At 36.9% G+C, this 8,381-nt stretch overlaps 1 pseudogene; it reads left to right on the top strand.

Annotated features, from left to right (window-relative positions):
• The first annotated feature begins 6,764 nt into the window (after window positions 1–6,764).
• On the top strand, window positions 6,765–7,460 carry LOC149201152 (mitochondrial fission protein ELM1 pseudogene; annotated as a pseudogene).
• The last annotated feature ends 921 nt before the right edge of the window (window positions 7,461–8,381 follow it).

Here is an 8,381-nt window from a genome sequence, read left to right as displayed (position 1 = left end):
TGTGTGCCATTTCTATTATCCAACCAGATTGGATAAACGAAGCAAGGGAGGAATGGAAGAATGACGAAGAAGTGTGGGCACTTATTCGAAAGCTACAACAAGATTCCAGTACTTCTGATACATTTAGCTGGCAAAATGATTCGTTATGGTACAAAGATCGCTTATACCTCTGTAAGAATTCCCAGCTAAAACAAAAGATTCTTATGGAATTGCACACTTCTCCCTTAGGAGGGCACTCAGGATTTTTAAAAACTTACCACAGGGTTAAGAAGGAATTTTTTTGGGATGGCCTTAAATCAGATATTCAAAAGTTTGTGGCGGAATGTTTGGTTTGCCAGCAAAATAAAGTTGAAACAATTAAGACACCGGGTCTATTACAACCTTTATCCATTCCAAGCCAACGTTGGGAGGAGGTTTCAATGGATTTTATCACAGGTTTACCCAAGTCTGAGGGAAAGAGTGTCATCATGGTGGTAGTTGACAGACTTACCAAGTATGCACACTTTTGTGCATTATCACATCCATTTAAAGGCAGTACAGTTTCTACTGCATTTATGGAAACAGTTCAAAAGCTACATGGAAACCCAAAGATTATTGTAAGTGACAGAGATCCCATTTTCACTGGAAATTTTTGGACAGAATTATTTTCTTGTCTTGGTACTCAGTTAGCTCATAGCTCATCTTATCATCCTCAATCTGATGGGCAAACTGAGATAGTAAACAAATGTTTGGAAGGATATCTTCGTTGCTTTGTATCTGATAAACAGACACAATGGGTCAAATGGTTGCCTCTGGCTGAATGGTGGTATAACACTTCCTTCCATACAGCAACAAAAATGACCCCATTTATGGCACTTTATGGGTATCAACCACCATCCATCACATCATATTTAAGAGAAAATTCTAAGGTTCAGGCAGTGGAACATCACATCGAACATCAACAACAAGTCCTCCAACTCTTAAAGGATAACCTCGTGTTGGCACAAAATAGAATGAAACAACAGGCAGATCAACATCGAAGTGAAAGAAGTTTTGATGTAGGTGATTGGGTATTCCTATGGCTACAACCATATAAGCAAATGTCCCTAAAGCAAGCTAAGAAGGATAATAAATTATCACCAAAGTATTATGGTCCGTACAAGGTGTTGCAAAAGATTGGTACTATGGCATACAAATTGGAGCTTCCTGCAGCTTCTCGATTGCACCCAGTTTTCCATGTTTCATGTTTAAAGAAGGTTATAGGTGACAAGCTCCCAATTCAAACAATATTGCCAGAACTTGACGAGGAAGGAAAAATTATATTGGAACCGAAAGCAGTCATAGAAACAAGAACTCGACAGCTACGAAATCGATCAATTTCAGAGTATCTTATCAAGTGGAAGAACTTATCTGCTGAAGATTCCACATGGGAGGATGAGAATTTTATGCAGAAGTATCCAGAACTACTCAAGCATTGAGGACAACACCTTTTTGAAGGAGAGGGGCATGTTGGGTCCCTATAATACTAGTGATTACCCCATTACTATTGTAGTTATACCCCTTATTTATATTGTTGTGCCCCTATTACCCCCATATTGTTATTTCTGTGCCCCATAGAATCCCTCTATTGTTATTTTTGTGGCTTTATATTATTATTTTTAGGTCGACTGGATTATATTGTGACTCCCTAGACTCCTATATATAGAAAGGAGGTTTTGTCATTTGTATCATCCAAGAATTGTTCATTTATGTAATGTAAAGGAGGTTGCCCCCTCGAAGAGGCTAAATTCTAAGGCGTTGATCTATCTTTTCTATCTTTTCTTGAGTTGGTTTCATAACAGATTAATTTTATCTATTGTTGTTGCTTTTGATTTTGAGTTAGAATGGAAGGATATGAAGACAACATTTCTTCATGAGGATCTGGAAGAAGAGATATACAAGAAGTGATTGAAGACTTTGTGGTGAATGGTAAGAAAGAGCTGCTATGCAAATTTAAAAAGTCTTTGTATGGGTTAAAACAATCACCAAGGATGTGGTATTAGAAATTTGATACATTTATATGGGGACTTGGCTTCACTAGAAGAAAAGCATGTCATTATGTGTATTTTAAGTTATTTGCTGAGTGTGTTGTTTATCTGGTCTTGTATGTGGATGATTGTTGTTGATTAGAAATGACAAAGAAATTATCGAGGATTTGAAGACTTAATTATCCTCCAAATTCGATATGAAGGATCTCGGTGTTGCAAATTACATTTTGGGCATGGAAATTAAATAAGATCGGGCAAAGAGAAAGCTCCACTTAAACCAGATGAAGTATGTTGAGACAATACTGTAGAGGTTTAATATGAATGATAGTAGATTGGTGAAGGTTCCTATTCATGTAGGTGTAAATTTATCTGTTGAATTGTGTCCCAATACACAATAAGAGGAATAGGACATATGTTGTGTCTCATACACAAGTGCAGTTGGTAGCCTGATGTATGCAATGTTTTGTACTAAACCAGACATTACACATGTAGTGGGAGTATTGATCAGGTTTATATCAAAACTCGGGAAAGAGCATTGGACAACAATGAAGCAGGTTTTTTAGGTATTTACGTGGAACTAGTGATTATGGTTTGTGCTACCAAGGAAGATAAGGATTGGACAAAGTTTTGGGCAGTCCTGGCTTTGTTAATGCAGACTGGGCTAGAGATATGGATGGAAGAAGTTATACCAATGGCTATGTGTTTAACCTATTTGGAGGTGCAGTTAGTTGGATGAGCAAGAGAGAGTTTGTAGTGACAATTTCAACTACAGAGGAGTAATACATGTAATCCACTCATGTAAGCAGAGAAGAATTTTTGTTAGAGAGATTGTGTTCAAGTATGGGGTTAGTACAACTAGTTATAAGGATAGAATGTGATAGCAAAAGTGAAATTTTCTTAGCAAATACCATGCTTATCATTGAAAGACAAATCACATTGACGTTCAGTATCACTTTGTGAGTGATATGATTGAGGACAAGAAGGTGTTGCTGGTAAAAGTACACACTTTGAAGAATGTTGTAGATGCATTGATGAAATCTATGAGCACTGAGATTGTTTCTTGGTGTAGAGAATCATTGGGAATTGCAAGGCTAAACTAATTACTAATCTCTCCTATGACCCCCATTATGGAATCAAAACAAGAAGTGGGAGGATGTTGGGTGTGTGTTATATTCTTTCACAACTAGCCTCACATGCGAAGTGGGGGGTTAGAGGGGGGGCAACAACACCCCTTTAATTATGTAAGGCGTAGTGGGGAGTCACAGGGGGATCGATAGTGCCCTGGGAATTTTTTTTTGAAAGTATATTAGGTGGGTAGACCTATCTATGGTTTTGTGTATGGGTTTTGCATATGGTTTTGGGAATAATGGTTTTCCTCCCATGGTATTTTGTAGATCCAGTCAAGGGAACTATGGTTATGTTATAATACATGGCTAATGGAATGGGGTTTATGAATTATTTGACGTGTATATATATATGCTTTAACATTGAAATGAATACAATGAAAAATCAATTTGGTAGTATTGGTTTTGGGACCGAGGGGAAAATATCTGTGTATATTTGTTTTGTGGTTAACGCTCTCGCCATTGTTTACATTCTATTGTTGGAATTCGTATGCAAGTAATTTCTGTATAGGGTTAAAACCTTCACTAATATCATGAGTTCGAAATTTAAATTGTCCCATACCATTAGACACCAACAACTCCCTCTGAGTTACCTCATTGTGAAGACTTCAATTCACTGTCCCTCAAAGTAGCTCATATGTGCTACCATACAACATGTCTACCATACTTGGCAATGGTGATAAGCAATTTCTGGTAAATATATTTGTTTACATCTTATTCCTATCCATTTTTTATGCAAATACTTGCTAAAATTAAGGTGGGAAATAAGTTATTTAATTTCTTGAAAACTTAAGAATAAAAAATCACTACACAAATATCTAAAAATAATTCATACATATTACAACCACATCCATAAATTATGGAATAAAATATGTGTGAGAGTTATCTATATGAAATTATGTTATGTAAAGGATGCAATAAAACTTCAAATTATGGTCTAATAAACTGTTTTTTAATAATATTGAAAAATAAATATTTATTTTTCAAAGTTAAACATTATAAGTTGCATTGGTCAATATTAAACTAATAGTGATCAACAAACAAATCTATTTCTAGAGTCATGCCACAATATAATAACAACCACCCACTATTAATATTGAGTATTTTTTAGGGCGTTGAATCTATTCATGTCTTCAAAATAACATTTTGAACAATAAGAAATCACAATCCAACCCTAAATTGTTTCGTTAGATTTTAAAAGAATAACCATTTTATCTATCACAATGAGAATAAAAATTTTACATTATTTTTCTCTATAAAAACTAGATATAAATTATGTTATTTAATATTGACATTGACATATTTTATTTATGGTTAATGGTATGATATTTTTTGTTATTGATATTTTCTTGTTTTTAAATATCACATGTACACTTAATTTAGAACCAACCTAGATATATTTTAACTCAGATCTCTCAAACGCCGAGAGGGATCCAATCTCTCGAGGCACAAACTTCCTATTTGAGTGAAAAATTAAGGAAAGGTTTGCACCTCTAGAGATTTGATCCATCAAGGTGCTTGATATATTCGAGTTAATATGGATCTAGGTTGCTTATATAATACTATAAAATATCTATATTTGTATCTGTGTGTCTCTTTCTTATTCCCTCTCTCTATCTCACCCAAGAACATATACACTCTATCTCCATATTTATCTCTCTCACTCCCTCTGTCTTCCTCTCTACCTCTCACTATTCCCTTCCACCCTCCTCTATCTCTCACTCTCTCTCAATCGGTCCCTTGTTACTCCCTCTCTCTCTTTACCTTTTGTTAAACACACACATGGAAAAGACAAATAGGAAAGATAAGCAAGAGTGTTCACTTATTATTAACAAATGATATACATAGTACATGGTGTGACCCTTGGATTCATATTCCAAGTGGTCTCTTGGACTCCTTTTGGTTTTTCAGCTTCGACACCAACCCTTAGAGGATTAGGTGTCCAATATCCCCCCCTTAATTTGAAGGGTTATGTATGAGTCCAAGAATAGAGTTGTAATACAAAACATGCAAAATTGCATGGAAGCACTAGGTTAAATGTGCTCTCTGAAATGTTGGTATAAAGGGCATGGTTTAAGGATGACCACCAACACTGGAACGCTTAGTTCAGTTCCCAAAACTCTTCCAAGTCTGGCATGAAGCTCAAGGCTTCTGCTAGAGGAAGTGCTCCTGATGTTTTGAAGAGGGAAACCTTCAACCATGAAAGGGAGGTCTCACCCCACATAAAATGGAGAACCTCAACCTGAAAAGGGAGGTCTCAACCTGTGATGGTTTAAGGATGAAAAACATCTCTGGAATGCTTAATGAAATTCTTGGAACTCTTCCAAAGCTGGCAAGAAGCTGAAGTCTTCTGCTAGAGGAAGTGTCACCAATTCTTTGAAGAGGTGTCACAAACTAAAGGCATGCTCAGGGGCATATTTGTCTCTAGCTACAGCTCTGAATCTAGTATGGTAGGTTGTGGCTCAGGCTGGCTTGATGTGGCTTTGGAGTTTGTAGATGATCATCATTTCCCCCCCCTGTCAGATACAAGGTGATATGATGGAGAAAACTCAACTACAAGATTGTTCAATACTCTAGAACAAGTTTTGACATATGACTGGAATATCTTCTTGGCTATTGATGCCCATTACCAAGAAGCAATCCATCCAAGATGAATCTTTGTTCTTGTAGGAGGTTTGTTTTTTAAGCATCTGTTTGAAGAATGACTGGTTTTATGACAGTGCTTACATGGATGAAGATCAAAACAATGATTTTTTAGATGGCCAACTCGGTCATAGTGTTGGCATTTCCCAATCTGTTGTTGTTGTTGTTGTGGAAGAGGAGCGGAATCTGGAATAGCTCCAGGTGAACTATCGTAAAGTAATCTAACATTCTAAAACTAGATGGGTTTTGAATAATATGGAATATGAAAGGAAACCTCCTTGTCATATCCAAGACCTATTTTGCGCTTATTATGGACAAGCTCTTCCCAAGGTCTGATGATGGGCTTGGGAAGTGCAAACTGAACTTCTGCATCTGCATGTACAAGTGCTACTTCATTGGGTACTAAATCTGAATGAACTTCAACAATATTGACTTGTTGATGATGGGTATCTGTCTCAATGTTCTGAACAAAAATAGGTTGAGAATGATGACTCCACTGTTGTAATTCTTCCCGTTGTAGTTGAGATTTAATCTATAAAAAATCAATTTGTTCTTGTGCATATTGTAGACAAGTCTGAATTTATGAGTGAGAGCCTTTGCTAATTTGGAATGTGCCATTTGAAGTAGATTGTATCAGAGTTTTCAAGCACTCTATTACTTCACCAATTTGGGTCATTTTCTCCATGTCAAATTTACACTTTAAAATTTGTTTACAACTATGAACCAATGCCACTGCAAAATATTCTCTACAAATGTGCAACAAACAACTAATGTGCAATATCCCTTTAATGCAGACAATACTATTGATTTCTCAAGTCTATTTTATCCATAAAGACAACAACTTTGGTGCAACCATATAGCTCAAAGTTTACCCATATAATTCAACTCATCTTTAATGCAAAAATATAGAACAAGACACATGGTGAGCGCGATCAACATACAATATATTCGATGCTGAAATTAAGCATAAGTTTCAATGCAGAGAGTAATAATGGCTCGTGAAATTACGGAGAAAGAGGGACCATTGCTAGTTGTTGCATCTAGTCGGGACACAGTTTCAATTGCGAGTACAATAAAAAGACTTACTCCCCAAAACACATTTGTAATACAGATACAACACCCGAGGTGTCAGCTTAATCGAGTTGACTTGGTGGTAACCCTTCACCCTGATTTTCATGCTTTGAATCCTGCTGGACGACAACAAGTTCCTCGTTTTCTATGGAATTGGATAACTCCTAGAGAACCACCAGATAGAAAAGTGGTGCTTACACTTGGAGCTTTGCACTAGGCTGATTTTGCCACATTACAAATGGTTGTTGCACAATGGCATGATGAATTAGCACCACTTCCAAAGCCATTTCTTGTTGTGAATATAGGGGGACCTACAAGACATTGTAAATATGGCACAGACCTTGCTGTGAAGCTAATAGATGCTCTATATAAGGTTCTTGGTAAATGTGAGGCTGCACGCATTTATTTCTAGAGAAGAATGCCTCTTCAGGTGTGTAACATATTGTGGAAAGAATTTGCTAGTCATCGAAAGGTCTATATTTGGGATGGCCAAGATCCAAACCCACAGATAGAGCACCTTCCGTGGGCTGTTGCCTTTGTAGTCACAGCATATTCGATGAGTATAGTAAGTGAAGCATGTAGCACTAGGAAGCTAGTGTATGCCATTGGAGCATAACGCCAATATACCACTTTTGCAAACACTTTCCACGTGGTTTTAGGCCATGCAAAGCAAATTCAGCTTGTTTTGGTCGTTCAATAAAGTTTAACGCAGCAGCAGTGAATAAAATTTAATGCAACAACAACCATGTCATAGCATTAATACAGGTTTTGAACCAGCAATACTCACAACATCAATGCTAATCCATATCCATCATAAATTCAACGTAGAGAGATGAAACATATACCCAATGCATCAAGAGATATTTGTTGCCAACACAGATGTAATTCGAACCATTCTATGTAAAGCTTTGAAACAACATCCAATACTTCTCTTCAAAAAATCAACACTCCATTTCCAGTCAACGACACTCCCTTTCTCGTCGAGAGCTCCATTCCAACGTAGTCAAATATCATGATCAACAATTAATATATTCTAGTGACATGACCAAAGATTTAATGTTTTGATTCATTGACTTTCACAAGAACTGCTTCAATTCATTTCTCAGGACTTCAAATAAAATCACAGAAAATGCACCAGGAGTATGGACTTGGAATCAATGCACAGCTAAAATGCAAAGGTAAAGTTTGAACTAGGAATGGAGAAAGAGCGCACAGCTTCCGTTGGTTTGCAGAAACAGGTCTGAGTGGAAGCATGAAATTGACAGAGAGTGTTAGAGTGTTGCATTGGTAGAGAGGGATAGGTCTTGCGATATTCCTCTTCACAGTCGAAGGGGCGGGTCTACTCACAACAGAGGAATGGCAGAGCTGATAGAGGTAACAACTTTTATTGTAACAAATGATCAGAAATGTATAATTAGGAGGAGAGCATTGGTTTACAAAGGCCACAAAAATAGGTTGCTCACACTTGAGCAGGGCAGGAGATCGCCTACTCTGATACCATGTTAAACACACACATGGCAAAGACAAATATGAAAGG

The sequence above is a fragment of the Pinus tabuliformis genome, chromosome 2_1 (assembly GCF_031772625.1).
Source record: "Pinus tabuliformis cultivar Carrire ecotype Pingquan chromosome 2_1, CPIR1, whole genome shotgun sequence".
NCBI classification, from domain to species: domain Eukaryota; kingdom Viridiplantae; phylum Streptophyta; class Pinopsida; order Pinales; family Pinaceae; genus Pinus; species Pinus tabuliformis.
This window is presented reverse-complemented; position numbering and strand designations above follow the sequence as displayed.